This window comes from Schistocerca serialis, chromosome 10, assembly GCF_023864345.2.
Source record: "Schistocerca serialis cubense isolate TAMUIC-IGC-003099 chromosome 10, iqSchSeri2.2, whole genome shotgun sequence".
Taxonomy (NCBI): Eukaryota; Metazoa; Arthropoda; class Insecta; order Orthoptera; family Acrididae; genus Schistocerca; species Schistocerca serialis.
Window position 1 is genome coordinate 85,633,345 of NC_064647.1, and position 17,038 is coordinate 85,650,382.

Genomic DNA, 17,038 nt, shown 5'->3' on the forward strand with positions numbered 1-17,038 from the left:
TCATTCCTTAGTACTTCCGTATCGCACTTCTTTGCGTATTGATTCTTCCTGACTAATGTCTTGAACTTCAGCCTACTCGTCACCACTACTATATTGTGATCTGAGTCTATATCTGCTCCTGGGTACGCCTTACAATCCAGTATCTGATTTCGGAATCTCTGTCTGACCATGATGTAATCTAATTGAAATCTTCCTGTATCTCCCGGCCTTTTCCAAGTATACTTCCTCCTCTTGTGATTCTTGAACAGGGTATTCGCTATTACTAGCTGAAACTTGTTCCAGAACTCAATTAGTCTTTCTCCTCTTTCATTCCTCGTCCCAAGCCCATATTCTCCTTTAACCTTTTCTTCATCTCCTTCCCCTACAACTGCATTCCAGTCACCCATGACTATTAGATTTTCGTCCCCCTTTACATACTGCATTACCTTTCCAATATCCTCATACACTTTCTCTATCTGTTCATCTTCAGCTTGCGACGTCGGCGTGTATACCTGAACTACCGTTGTCGGTGTTGGTCTGCTGTCGATTCTGATTAGAACAACCCGGTCACTGAACTGTTCACAGTAACACACCCTCTGCCCTACCTTCCTATTCATAATGAATCCTACACCTGTTATACCATTTTCTGCTGCTCTTGATATTACCCGATACTCATCTGACCAGAAATCCTTGTCTTCCTTCCACTTCACTTCACTGACCCCTACTATATCTAGATTGAGCCTTTGCATTTCCCTTTTCAAATTTTCTAGTTTCCCTACCACGTTCAAGCTTCTGACATTCCACGCCCCGACTCGTAGAACGTTATCCTTTCGTTGATTATTCAATCTTTTTCTCATGGTAACCTCCCCCTTGGCAGTCCCCTCCCGGAGATCCGAATGGGGGACTATTCCGGAATCTTTTGCCAATGGAGAGATCATCATGACACTTCTTCAATTACAGGCCACATGTCCTGTGGATACACGTTACGTGTCTTTAATGTAGTGGTTTCCATTGCCTTCTGCATCCTCATGTTGTTGATCATTGCTGATTCTTCTGCCTTTAGGGGCAATTTCCCACCCCTAGGACAAGAGAGTGCCCTGAACCTCTATCCGCTCCTCCGCCCTCTTTGACAAGGCCGTTGGCAGAATGAGGCTGACTTCTTATGCCGTAAGTCTTCGGCCGCCAATGCTGATTATTTATCAAAATATAGGCAGTGGCGGGGATCGAACCCGGGACCGAGGACGTTTTGATTATGAATCAAAGACGCTACCCGTAGACCACGGGTCACGCCATTTACAATGAACTAATTGAAAAACCAGAAATACTATAATTGCACATAGAAGCCAGAATTACAAGTCTAATACATGAACACGAGCCAGATGCTTTGTTGACTGAACCTGTGACCAAGAGGCATTGTCATTAAATAAATGTGAAATAAATTTTTTTTTTTTTTTTTTTTTTTTTTACCTCAATATATATTGACGAAAAATACACTGTGATCATTGCAACATCTTCCATCTATGCATTACACCAACCGAACACCATCTACTCTCTCGCCCAACAAAACAACAACTGCACTCGACATCCTCTGAACTAGTACTGCTCTCGACAGCCTCTCAACAAGTACTGCCCTCAGCAACCTCTGAAATACTACTGCACCAGTGGAGGTGGCAGAATAATAATCTTTGGCGCAATCTCTGGCGCTGTGACTCAGTGTAGCCACCTTTCATATGCCCCTCCTCCACGGGCTAGAATTTGATGGTGTTTTGCCAGCATTGGTGGTGAAAATACCATCAAATTCGTCGAAAAAACACAGACAAAAATAAAAGATGATATTAATAAGTAAATATCACAGAACTAAATAAATTTTGGCTTTGCACTGACCCTTCAATAACCTAATATATAAACTACAGTAAGGAATACAAATACTTGCATACATGTGATTTTACATAATAGTTTACACAAGTATCATTTGTCAGAGTAGTTAAACAATTCAATCAATGGCACCAGCAATGACGAATAGGAGCAGGTAAGAGTCCCATAACATTTCATAAACAGTAAATACACAATAAATCAGTTTCCTCAAATATTCACATAAAATCTTTTCAATAGTTCAATAAACAAGTAGCACTCCTCAGAGTAGTTGACATTTCCAACAGTGGCACCCAGTAATGGTCAACAGGTGCAAATAGCAGTCCCATAACATTTCATCAGCAGTATTTAAACAGTTCCAACAGTGGCACCCAGCAATGGCGAGCAGGTGCAGACACCAACAAGTGACATTATCTCAGTAGCAGTAGTTCCATCAGTGGCACCCGGTAATGTTGACAGGTGCAGACAGCAACAAGTGACATTATCTTGGTAGAAGCAGTTCCATCAGTGGCACCCAGTAATGTTGAACAGGTGCAGACAGTAACAAGTGACATCATCTCAGTAGAAGCAGTTCCATCAGTGGCACCCAGTAATGTTGAACAGGTGCAGACAGTAACAAGTGACATCATCTCAGTAGAAGCAGTTCCATCAGTGGCACCCAGCAATGGCGAGCAGGTGCAGACAGCAACAAGTGACGTCATGTCAGTAGAAGCGGTTCCATCAGTGGCACCCAGCAATGGCGAGCAAGTGCAGCACCCAGTAATGTTGAACAGGTGCAGACAGTAACAAGTGACATCATCTCAGTAGAAGCAGTTCCATCAGTGGCACCCAGTAATGTTGAACAGGTGCAGACAGTAACAAGTGACATCATCTCAGTAGAAGCAGTTCCATCAGTGGCACCCAGCAATGGCGAGCAGGTGCAGACAGCAACAAGTGACATCATGTCAGTAGAAGCAGTTCCATCAGTGGCACCCAGCAATGGCGAGCAGGTGCGGCACCCAGTAATGTTGAACAGGTGCAGACAGTAACAAGTGACATCTTCTCAGTAGAAGCAGTTCCATCAGTGGCACCCAGCAATGGCGAGCAGGTGCAGACAGCAACAAGTGACATCATGTCAGTAGAAGCAGTTCCATTAGTGGCACCCAGCAATGGCGAGCAGGTGCAGGTAACAGTCCATAATATTCACCAGCAATGATTACACAGTTCATCAGAGTTCCTCAGCAGAAATTAAACATTTCCAAGTGGCACCCACCAATGTTAAGAAGTGTAAGCACGAACAACAGTTCAAATGCACACACAATTGCTTTTACAAAATTCTTATCAATGCTCTTACACTAAACATACAAATTATAATAAACACACAAATGATACCAGATAATTGTCATATTAACTATTACAAATACACAAATATCAGTAAACCTATAATATTTATGGGTGTCAGTGCAAGCCACAACAAACAAGTAAAATAATATTTAGGAGGTAGGTCGGTACCAGTTATTTGGTATTAGGAAAGGAAAACACACAAAACACATCACTCATCTTTCATCCACATATTAAGTACTATTGTGTAATTGAATAGTGTTAACTGTGTAAATGCAATTCTGTCAAAATTTGATTTTCAACTTGTGTATCAAGTAGTAGTGGCAACAGTGTATAACAGTCAATAATAGTTAGTCAACGTCATAGTCACCATGTCAAGACCAATGTTTGCCAAGCCAAATCACAATGTACGGTTGCTGAAAAACGGTCAGTGTGTCAAGATATGCATATACTTCCTCAATACTGCTTATTGATTTAACAAAGTGTGTGTGTGTGTGTGTGTGGTGTGTGTGTGTGTGTGTGTGTGTGTGTGTAGATAATCTTCCTTCCACTGGAGTGTTCTAGTCTGCCATTTTCATTCTTCTTGTTCCATATAAACCAACAAAAAAAATATGCTCCTCACTTACTTTACCTCTTATCCACCAAAACTCCAATAATCATCAGCATCACATAATCTCAATATTTCAATAATACCTCTTCAATATGTCGATACATATAAACCTTATCACCAATATCATTTACCTTACCTCTTACCCACCAAAACTCCAATAATCATCAACATCTCACAATCTCAATAATTCATTAATACCTCTTCAATACGTCGATACATATAAACTTTATCACCAATATCATTTCACTTCCATAACAACTCTTTCCTCTAGTCAGTCTCCTCGAACAAATACAGATAAAATCCTAGTGCAAACTTCAGTTCATCATCCCATACAATCCGAAGACAGTGTCCACAAACAACCTCTGTGTAATCCACCTGAGCCAAATCTTCTACTCAGTATGAATTATAAAATACATTTTGGTTACCTTGTCCATCATAAAATAAAAGAAATGCATACATGACCTCTAACAGCCTTCAGTTTGAATAACTTTCAGTAAGTAGGTGCGAGTACGTAGTATGAATGACCACATAAGACTCACCGTCATCATTTAAGACTGATTATGCCTTTCAGCATTCAGTCTGGAGCATAGCCCCCTTATAAAATTCCTCCACGATCACCTATTCAGTGCTAACATTGGTGCCTCTTCTGATGTTAAACCTATTACTTCAAAATCATTCTTAACTGAATCCAGGTACCTTCTCCTTGGTCTGCCCCGACTCCTCCTACCCTCTACTGCTGAACCCATGAGTCTCTCGGGTAACCTTGCTTCTCCCTTCCTCCTAGGAACCCAGTCATATGCCTTTTCTAGATCTATAAAGCATAGATACAATTCCCTGTTCCTGTGAGAATATGCATCCTAAGTATTTGAAACCGTCCACCTGTTCTAACTTTGTTCCTCCTATTTGGCACTCAATCCGTTTATATATCTTTCCCACTGACATTACTTTTGTTTTGGAGATGCTAATCTTCATACCTTAGTCCTTACATTTCTGATCTAGCTCTGAAATATTACTTTGCAAACTTTCAATTGAATCTGCCATCACAGCTAAGTCATCCGCATATGCAAGACTGCTTATTTTGTGTTCACATATCTTAATCTCGCCCAGCCAGCCTATTGTTTTCAACATATGATCCATAAATAATATGAACAACAGTGGAGACAGGTTGCAACCTTGTCTTACCCCTGAAACTACTCTGAACCATGAACTCAATTTACCGTCAACTCTAACTGCTGCCTGACTATCCATGTAAAGACCTTTAATTGCTTGCAAAAGTTTGCCTCCTATTCCATAATCTCATAGAACAGACAATAACTTCCTCCTAGGAACCCAGTCATATGCCTTTTCTCGATCTATAAAGCATAGATACAATTCCCTGTTCCACTCATAACACTTCTCCATTATTTGCCGTAAGCTAAAGATCTGGTCCTGACAACCTCTAAGAGGCCTAAACCCACACTGATTTTCATCCAATTTGTCCTCAACTAATACTCGCACTTTCCTTTCAACAATACCTGAGAAGATTTTACCCACAATGCTGATTAAAGAGATACCTCTGTAGTTGTTACAATCTTTTCTGTTTCCATGTTTAAAGATTGGTGTGATTACTGCTTTTGTCCAGTCTGATGGAACCTGTCCCGACTCCCAGGCCATTTCAATTATCATGTGTAGCCATTTAAGACCTGACATTCCTCTGTATTTGATGATAAGACTTTGAATGAATAAATCGTAATATTTCACAGTGTGTACACCACTTCAAGAATCATGGCAAAACAGAAGGAAACATTTGGAGTATTTCTTTGTGTCAAGTATCACTTGCTATTTCAATGGCTCACGAAGAATGCAGTGTAATAACTGTCAATGGTCTAAAGCTAGTGTTGGTATTTCACGTCGTTAGCTTCCTTTCTATTAGCATAAATTTATACAGCTTCCATAAAACCTCCAGCTCATGTGACTTCAATAATGTTTCTTGTACCAATGTAATTCGTAGAATTATAGCAGTTCATTTTCTTATCTTAAAATATAAAGCACTGAGCATAAGCAAAACATGCAATAGCGAGTAAATATACCAGTAGAGAACAGAATGTCAACAAGTGGATGTAGCACAATCCGTACAACGAGGCTCTGCCAAGCGAACAATCTATAATTAATACCATAGTGTAACCTAAACTCCATTTTCGTACACAGTATATAAGCATTTCTATATACCAAATTAAATAGTAGTTATGACAACAAAACAGAAATGTGTAAATATGCAATCCATACGCAAAGCAGCAAGTATATATCTTACATAATAAACAGGTCATTAGCATCATATAAGCATAAGCAATAAATGTTCATATGTAATCTCAATAAGTAAACATGAAGGCGCAAGCAGATAAATCACAAAGTATAACTTACATACATGACCATATCAGCACAACTAATCAGGTGACAAATATAATTTAAATAAATAGGCACAGCAGGCACATAATAAGAAGTATGACATCAGTGAAAAAGCAGAGCAGCCAAGCGATGCATAATATACATAAGGCTGGTATTACACTATCAAATTTCTTTGTCAAATATCTTTGTCAAAAATCTTTGTCAAAGATATTTGATGGTGTAATAGGAACTTTGTCAAATGTCGTCCAATATTTGATCAAATCTAGGGCCTCGCTGTATATTTGATCAGAGAACCCGCTTGTCTTCTGTTCACTGCAGTGTGACATGTTACCACATGGAGCACTAGCATCGCTGCAGCGTTCTGTCGTCTGTATTGTTGTTATAAACATTGCCAGTAAATACAGTTGGTGTGTGCCGACAACTGCAAAATTAATAGAGATGTATGAAGCTGATGAGGCGCTTTACAACGTGAGGCACGCTGAATACAAAAATAGATTAAGAAGATTGGAGACCTGACATGACCTAACGTAACCTAACCCTCTCCTGTAGCAAGGAATCTGGAGTGTTACAGTGAGACTGTCTTCTGAAGATGTAGCAGTTTTTAAGTGAATATTGTGCTTTGTGATATGAGGAAGCACTTCACTGAGCACATACAGAAATGTATGCTCATCCATTCTTAAGTAATTGATGTACGACTTGACGTCTGCCACTGTAAGCTCACGTAACAAGTTCTGTTGAATGCTTTTATCGTGTCGTCGTAAAATCCACGGCTTCACCCAGACTGAATTAGTTTTTCGTTCCATAGATCCGTGCTGAGGAGATCCTCGTGGATGTGGAAAATGTCAATTTTTTTTTAAGCTGAAATAACAATACTAATAGTATGAATAAATACTATACATAATTTGCTTCTATTAAAAATTTCGTCAATCGAGTAGAAGGTGTTGGCCACTAGTAAGTCTTTCAGGCTCCTTTTAAACTGATCTTTATTTGTAACTAAATTTTTTATGTTTGCTGGCAAATTATTGAAGATGAGTGTTCCTGAGTAATGGACCCCTTTTTGAACTAAAGTAAGTGCTTTTAAGTCCTTGTGCAGTTCATTTTTGTTCCTGGTATTGTATGTATGAACTGAGTTGTTTGTTGGAAAAAGAGATATATTATTTAGGACAAATTTCATTAAGGAGTAAATATACTGAGAGGCAGTAGTTAGTAGACCCAGTTGTTTGAAGAGGTTTCTGCAGGACATCCGTGAATTTACTCCACAAATAATACGTATTACACGCTTTTGGACTCTGAAAACTTTTGTTTGACTTGAAGATTTACCCCAAAATATTATACCATATGACATTGTGGAATTAAAGTATGCAAGCTTTTTCATTTTTATGTTGCCTATGTCTGCTAACACTCGAATTGCAAATACAGATTTGTTAAGGTGTTTCTGCAGTTCTGTGGTGTGATCCTCCCAACTGAATTTATTATAAAGTTGTAATCCCAGGAATTTAAGGCTGTCAGCCTCATATGTATGGTTCCTTTTTTTCCCCACTTCTTATCCGCATGTGCACACAATGCAATTGCGGTACGTGCAACTGCTGCGCTTAATAACAAGTTGTTGTCAGCCATCTTGAAGTTTGACGAAAAATTTGATGACAGTGTAATACCCCTTCTAGCGGTACGTCAAAGATCTTTGTCAATATAATAGAGGGAAACATTCCACACGGGAAAAATATATTTAAAAACAAAGATGTGACTTACCATACGAAAGCGCTGGCAGGTCGATAGAAACACAAGCAGACGCATACATGCACATAAAATTCAAGCTTTCGCAACAAACTGTTGCCTCATCAGGAAAGAGGGAAGGAGAGGGAAAGACGAAAGGAAGTGGGTTTTAAGGGAGAGGGTAAGGAGTCATTCCAATCCCGGGAGTGGAAAGACTTACCTTAGAGGGAAAAAAGGACGGGTATACATGCGTGCGCGCGCACACACACACACACACACACACACACACACACACACATATACAGACACAAGCAGACATATTTAAAGACAAAGAGTTTGTTTTTTTAAAGACAAAGAGTTTGTCTTTAAATATGTCTGCTTGTGTCTGTATATGTGTGGATGGATATGTGTGTGTGTGCGCGAGTGTATACCCGTCCTTTTTTCCCTCTAAGGTAAGTCTTTCTGCTGCCGGGATTGGAATGACTCCTTACCCTCTCCCTTAAAACCCACTTCCTTTCGTCCTTCCCTCTCCTTCCCTCTTTCCTGATGAGGCAACAGTTTGTTGCGAAAGCTTGAATTTTGTGTGTATGTATGCGTCTGTTTGTGTTTCTATCGACCTGCCAGCGCTTTCGTATGGTAAGTCACATCATCTTTGTTTTTAAATATAAAGATCTTTGTCAAATATATTTGACGGAATATTTGATCACATCTTTGATCAAATCTTTGACAAAGAAATTTGATAGTGTAATACCGGCCTAAGTTACAACCCTGTTCATTAATAAAACATTGTCAAAATCAGTTAACAAAAAGTATAAATCACATAATTGTGAGCAGCAAATTATGTATAAAGTACATACCTAAGTAGAAATATGTTACCTGAAAAATATACTCAATTAATAGTTACCTTTTTAGTTTATTACTTTCTTCTATGAAATTACATTCTTCCTGAAATTTTCTCGATAGCAAGTCCTATTAACGTCGGACACACACAGAATTTACCTGAAGTTCTTAAATATTTCATACAACTGTATCCTGAAAAAAACTGAACGTTAATAACATAATTTATCAAGTCACTATAGCTTTATATTGAATTTAATCGGAGAAATTAGACTGTGTTTGTCTATGGCTGTCAGTGCATTTGCACTGAGCGCTCGATCAGCTGTAGGTAAGCGTGACGTAGGAAGTAATTGTTTGCGGTCAACGACTACCTTGTGCGGCGCGCAGACTGACTGTCGCTTTGTATATGTGCCGCCGCCAAAACACGGTGCGGTATCCTTGTATTCTCTGCGTGTTTACATGTAACTGTTAATTTCTCAAAAGTATGTCATTCTACAAAAATTTTTACGTTCGGTATATGAAGTATTCCCTTAGAGCAGCGTGATTTAAGAATTTCCACTTCAACAGTGTTATCATGAATAATTTTGCGAACTCTATATGGACTGTTATAAAGCAGAAAAAATTTGCGACACAAGCCTTTTCCTTTGTGAGACAAACGATGAGACTTAATCAACACCTTTTGACCAACTGACAAAGTTTTTAAACAACCAGGACGTTTAGCTGATATCTCTCTTCTAGCAGCCGCAGATGCAATATTTTGTAGAGCCAGGTTGACAACTTCAGAATGCCGCAGTTTCTGTGTAGGCGGAAAAGGAACGATTGCAGAAATGCGATTAGTTGGTGCTTTATTTTTTTAATATCAATATAGGCGGTAAAGAAGTTGAATGATTAGGGAGTTCATTCAGAATGTTTTCAAAAATATGAAGATACTGATCCCGCGTTCTGTGATTATTATGACAACAAAGACGACACAATTTATTGATTCCCTTCATCCATCTCTCTGAAGCGTTAGATTGAGGGTGAAAAAGTGAAATGAAAATTGGTTTAATCTTACGATGCCATAGAGTACGAAGCCAAATTTTAGAGCGAAACTGTGATCCATTATCTAATATAACTTTATCAATATGACCCACGTCTTTAAGAAAATGTTTGATGAAAGCATTAGATACTGAATGAGCTGTTGCTTAACGTAAAGGTGTAAAACACACATATTTTGATGTCAATTCCACTGCTACCAAAATGTATGCAAAACTATTAGTAGAACGAACCACTGGACCGAACAAATCGACTGCAGCCATCTCCTTTAATTTCGCAGGAATGATAGGAAACAACTGTGCTCTGTGAGAAATAGTTGGCGGCTTTGCCTTTTGACATAATTTGCATTTGGCAGTGACAAATCGAATACGTTTTTCCATGTTACTGAAGTAGTAATTTTCTCATAATTTATGAAAGCATTTTTGGGACCAAAGTGTGCATAACTGAAATGTGTATACCAAATCAATTTATTAACCCACTCATCAGGAATGCAAACTAACCAAACAGAGTTGTCAACCGATTTTCGTTTAAAAAGAATATCATTGCAAACTAAATAATACTGTCTAATCGCTACACTTTCCTTTCTCCTCCACTTCTCCTTAATGTCCTTCCAGATTGGTTCCGTGTTTTGCTCCATAGCGATGTCCTGGAGCGAAGACAAAATACAATTTTCAAACGCAACACCTTGAATATACATCAAACAATAATTGTTTTCTTTGCAGTCCTCCTCAGCACTTTGTTTCAAACCCATAGGTGCACGTGATAAAGCATCAGCAATAATATTTGAAGAACCCTGTATGTAAACAATACTAAAATCAAATTCCTGTAGATACAGCGCCCATTGTGACAATCTTCCATGTGTTAATTTTGTTGACATAAGAAATTCCAGAGCTCAATGATCGGTGTAAACCTTAGTATGTCTGCCATACAAAAAGAAGTGAAATTTTGTGAAAGCCCAACAGCCAAAGCTTCAAGTTCCGTAATCGAATAATTCTTTTCTGATTTAGAGAGAACACGACTTCCAAATGCAATAGTTTTCTGTACTACAACATCGTTTTCTTCTATCTCTTGAAATAAGTGTGCACCTAGGCCTTTGTATGATGAGTCTGTCATCAGACAAAAATCTTTAGATAAATCCAGGTGTGAAAGAAGTGGAGCAGCAAATAAAGCATCACGAAGTTGTTCAAATTCTAATTGAGCTTCCTCATTCCAACACCAATTAGAATTCTTTCCAGAAAGTTCACATAAACGAGGTGTGGCCAAATTGTCCAATCTCATAAAGCGTCTAAGAAAATTACAGACACCAAGGAAACTATGAACATCACGTTTAGTAATAGGAACAGCATAATTATGAAAAGCGTTTAGTTTATCTGGATTAGGAAGAATACCTTCTGTAGAAATAATATGACCAAGAAATTTCACCTGAGAATGACCAAATTCAGATTTTTCCAAGTTCACTGTAATGCCAACTCTTGCAAAAACACGTAATAATGAATCCAAAATTTTGTTATGCTCACTCCAAGAACGTTTAGCAATAAGAATATTGTCAACGTATGAAGTAATATTGTCACGAAGATAAACAGGTAACATTTCGTTTCAACCACGAATGAATGCTGCTGAAGATACAGTAAGTCCAAACAGTAATTTCCGAAATCACTTTTGGGTAAAATAGTCGTATCCGGTTATTCTTTACTGACTCGTTTTCTGGATAGATTGATAGTTGGAGTTGTTTTGATAGATACAAAGAATAGTAAAAGAGTAGGCAGCAGTGCAGAAAACTAAAAGGGAAATAGCACCACTACAGCTTGGGGCCCTGTGCACGCTACGGCACATATTCACTTAGTGTAGCGAATCCCATGAGGACCTAAATAGCCACACATAAATTCCATTTTGTGACTTAGTGGCCAATTTGGTGGAAGTGCGTTCATAAATTGATCTAACCATCAACATGGATGTATGTCATTATTAGAATTGCGAAAGATCTTAAATTTCCGAACAATTAAAAAGTGTTTATAGTCAAAGCTTTCGCCTCGTGGCGACAAAGACCTACCGTGTCTGCCCAATCCAAATGTCGATTATTGTCAAGTTCGCGCGTCTGGCGCTCTCTTGTTGCATCTCGTAAATGAAATAAATTATTTTCTTCAAAACCCACTGCTATCGGTGGTTCTAAATTTCTTCTACTGTCTTTTTCCTACGATTTCGCTTTCAATTTGTGTAACTTGCTTTCGTAACGCCTCAAATTCCCTTTTAACGCGTTCATTAAATTTTCCCTGATTTTCAACATGTTTATTTATATTCTGGTCTCTTCTGTTTCTGCAAATGGCAATGGAGCTGTATCATCTGAATCTGTCCCCATTTAAACTAAGACTTGTCAATTTATCTGAAATCTCCTCAACTCTTTCCGATAAGTCACCTATTTGTTCTTTCTGTTTATTTATGTCTTCCGTAAGCGTCGCGACTCAGGTTTCTGTATTGACACATGTAGTAGTTAACTGTTCATATTGTTGTGTTACGTTATTTATTCTGTCATTTGGTATGGATTCCTCGATTCTTTCAAATATTTCTTCCTTATCGTATGCACGTTGAAGATTTAACTCTGAAAATTTTTGTACTATCACTTGATCTCTTTCTTCCTGTTCTCTATCCTGTTCCTTTTGTCTAATTTCTATTGAAATTAATCTATTATTGTGAGCATTCAAAATTGGTTGTACTTCTTCTCTAATTTCTTTCTTTAATTCTTCTTTCATGTTTTTAAAACATGTCCCTATTCGTGAGTCCAACTGTGTTTCCAATGTTCCCATATCAGTTTCTGACGGTGATCCCAAATTTAGTATTGCACTCATCAACTGCTCCATATTAACTGGTTCGAAATTCTTTTCGCCCCTAACATTTTCCGTAAAACTAACTTCGTTCATCATAGCTGTAAAGCTATCTGTGTTTGATACTATTCCAGAATCTTCTGTCGTTAATCTCGTATTCTGTGAATTTTTTGAGGTGAAAAATTTTGAACTGGTTCCAGACTATTTTCCCGGCTTAGTAAATTGTTTTCTACTTCATTATTCATCATACTGTTCTCCTGTGTTGGTGAGTTCGCCATGTTAACAATTTCGTCATTCTGACTGTCCATCATTTTTGCCTTTTTCATCGATCGCGTAATCATGTACAAAACGTACAAAACTCGTCACTATAAGAAAATTACACACAATATAACACTTTATCACCAACAATACCATCCACACGAAATGCTTCCCTACAAACGAACAATTAAAACCTTCACAATTGCACAAAATTGTCAAACCCATATACGACTCATCAAAAATTAAATTCTACAAAAATACCAGCAGAAGAATGACAAGACAACTACAAATGTTCAATTACTAAATCTACACATGCAATATAGACTACAATTACTAAACTACAAATTACTACAACAATACTACTGTCTGCTATTTTTACTATCAAAAGAATTCCAAGGGACGATCCGAAGCAGTGGTCGCCACGTGCATGGGGGCTTATTTAAAATGCAATAATTTTAGTGGCTGTGTGATCGGTTGCGAAGTCTCGTAACTGGTTGGCCCTGAGTAGTATTGGGACGCAATCTGACTGCATAAAATAAAAATAAAGAATGACAAGAAATTTCCGTTAACACAATTAATTAATTAATTCCCCTGCAACTATAAAAGCTACGAAACAACAAAGCACAAGTGTAACTGTTCTGTGTGTGGTAGTGTGTCTCAACGTACATGTATCTGGCATGGATCTTCCTCAATACGACAAGATATTTTAAACACCATTTACAATGAACTAATTGAAAAACCAGAAATACTATAATTGCACATAGAAGCCAGAATTACAAGTCTAATACATGAACACGAGCCAGATGCTTTGTTGACTGAACCTGTGACCAAGAGACATTGTCATTAAAGAAATGCTAAATAATTTTTTTTTTACCTCTATATATATTGATGACAAATACACTGTGATCATTGCAACATCTTCCATCTATACATTACACCAACCAAACACCATCTGCTCTTTCGCCCAACAGAACAACTACTGCACTCGACATCCTCTGAACTAGTACTGCTCTCGACATCCTCTCAACAAGTACTGCCCTCGGCAACCTCTGTACTACTACTACTGCACCAGTGGAGGCGGCAGAATAATAATCTTTGGCGCAATCTCTGGCGCTGGGACTCAGTGTAGCCACCTTTCAAGAGGCGGGTAATATACAATATGTACAAACACACAGAGTGGATAACCAAGAACGAAGTGCTTGGATTAAAAAGGGTGTCAAACGATGGTGTAGTCTTTTGCCGCTACTAAGAAGCGATTTTGTAAATAAAAGAAAACTTCAGGAGCGGGATTACAATTTGAGGTGAAACGATATTTGCTGATGACATTGCTATCTTGAATGAAAGTGAAGTAGCATTACATGATCTGCTGAATGGAATAAACAGTCTTAAGTACAGAATATGGATTGTGAGTAAAACAAAGAATGACAAAAGTAATGAAAAGTAGCAGAAATGAGAACAGTGAGGAACATAACATCAGGATTGATGGCGACGAAGTAGATGAAGTTAGGTAATTCTGCTATCTAGGCAGCAAAATATCTAATGAAGGGTGGAGCAAAGAGGACATTAAAAGCAGACTAGCACTGGCAAAAAGTCCATTCATTGCCTGGAGAAGTCTACTAGTACCAAACATAGGCCTCAACTTAAGGAAGAAATTTCTAAGAATGTACACATGGAGCGCAGCATTGTGTGGTAGTGAAACATGGGCTGTGGAAAAATTGAAAGAGAAGAGAATCAACACATTTGAGATGTGGTGTTACAGAAAAATGTTGAAAATTAGGTGGGCTGATAAGGTAAGAAATGAGGTGGTTTTGTGCAGAAGTGGAGAGGAAAGGATTATTTGGAAAACACTGGCAAGGAGAATGGACAGGATGATAGGACGTCTGTTAAGAAATCAGGGAATGACTTTCGTGGTGCTAGAGGGAGCTGTGAAGGGCAAGACCTGTAGAGGAAGACAGAGACTGGAATACATCCAGCAAATAATTGAGGATGTAGGTTGTAAGTGCTATTCTGAGATGACGAGCTTGACACAGTAGAAAAATCGTGGCGGGCCATATCAAAGACTGATGACTCAAAAAAGAGAAAATAAAAAAAAAGTGCCATTTGTGAAAAAAAAAATGGCACGATATCACTTAGTGGGGCATCCAACAGCTTTTGTCAATGTCGAGCTGAATAACTGTTTGCATAAGGGCCAGAGGTGGACCAGTGCATTATTGACTCGCTCAATTTGTGGTACTCTTTCTGTTGAATATACCACCCAGTTGTTCCGAAACTAATCATTTGTTTGGCTGTACATGTACATCTACTTATTTCTGTCCCATTTGGATAATTCCTTCATGGTGTGCCATTGTTTTTTCGTAGAGATATTGTTTGAAAAAAATACCTCGTTCTTCTATAAATATTTAAAAAAATTAAACACTGTTACTCCTATTTTCCAAATCAAAAAATTAACCCTCCTGGTTGTATGCTTTTTATCTTAGCTCAGTCTTCTAAGTATCCGTCTATACCATTGTAGCCTGCAATCCTTGTAATTTTCTCATTGTATAATTTTGTTAGCATGTCATAAATACGAGGGTGGTTTGAAAAGTTCTCGGAATCGCCACGAGAGGTCAGCGCTAGCGCAACGAGTTGTTCACTTGATATTCGTTGGACTGTTGCCTGTAAACACGTGCTATATCAGTGCTCTTGGAAGATAGCTGTGGCGGTGATGTGGCTCTGCTATTGTTCCCACAAAGTAATTTGCAAGATGGAAAAAATTGTGATTCGGGCAGTGATTAAGTACTTTATAAAAGGAAGGTATGAAAGCAAAGGACATTCAAGCCGATTTGCAGAATACACTTTGGGACTCTGCTCCTTCATATTCAACTGTTGCCAAGTGAACAAATGAATTTAAATTTGGTCGGGAGAGCTTAGATGATGATCCGCGCAGTGGTCAGCCAAGATGTGTCACTACTCGAGAAATCACTGCAAAAGTGCACAAGATGGTCACAGAGGAACAACGATTGAAGGTGCGTGAAATTGCTCACCTTTGCCAAATGTCATCTGAAAGGGTATATCACATTTTAACTGAAGAGTTAGAAATGAAAAAAATTATCTGCTAGATGGGTGCCGCGACTCTTGACGTTGATCAAAAACTCGTGAGAATGGACATATCGGAACAATGTTTGGCCTGTTGTAGGAGAAATGAACAAGATTTTTTGCGCCGGTTTGTGGTGCACTACTATAGCCCAGAGACAAAAGGACAGTCATAGAAATGGAAACATGCCGATTCTTCACCACAAAAGAAACCAAAGACAATTCCTTCGGTGAGAAAGGTCATGGCATCAGCGTTCTGGGATGTGAAGGGGATTCTGTTTGTAGATTATCTCCCCACTGGGCAAACAATTACTGGAGAATACTATACTAACCTCCTGGACAAATTGCAACAAAAGATATGGGAAAAAAGGCGAGATTTAGCAAGGAAGAAAGTCCTCTTTCATCAAAACAATGCACACGTGCCGTCGCCATAGCAAAATTACACGAACTAAGGTATGAATTGGTGCCACACCCTCCTTATTCATCTGATATGGCTCCGTCAGACTTCCATCTCTTCCCAAAATTGAAAATTTTTCTTGGTGAACAAAGTTTCACTTCAAACGAAGAATTGACAGCCGGAGTCGACAACTATTTTGCAAGCCTGGAGAAAACTCATTTTCGAAAAATAAAAAACGTTTCAGTGATGTAAGTAGTTTTTTTTTTCTATTCCATTCTGATAACTTTTCATACCACCCTTGTATTATTTTAGTAATTATGTGAACACACAATTCCTGTTTTAATGTTTATATCAGCATGTGATAACTTTTATGGTCAGCTACCTAGACTGTTCATTCCTCTGTCAATGTGACATAGCTAATATTGTACTTGTAAGAGGCATTTCTTATGGTGAATGTGTTATCCCAGCCAAGTACAATAATGAATTTGAAATGTGAGCAAAGCAAAGAGCAAATTTAGAATAATTGTTGTGAAACAAATAACTCTTTTCGTGTTCATTCATTTTTTTAAAGAAAATTAGATACTGATGGTCAGTGAAGCTATAAAAAGAGTATACAGAATAGCAAGACAGTACGAAATATGAAAAAATTCGATGACCTATTCGGGAGTGTATAGGCGTGAACTACTAATTCACAAAAAAATTAATCTGGTTTTTTTTTATTTTTATTTTTTTTATTACTAA

The 17,038-nt window shown here is 38.2% G+C and overlaps 1 protein-coding gene across 1 annotated transcript in view; it reads left to right on the plus strand.

The window, feature by feature from the left end:
• Nucleotides 1–17,038, plus strand: part of LOC126425264 (double-strand break repair protein MRE11) — a 150,983-nt gene that overhangs the window by 128,384 nt on the left and 5,561 nt on the right. The gene's annotated exons all lie outside the window — the stretch shown is intronic.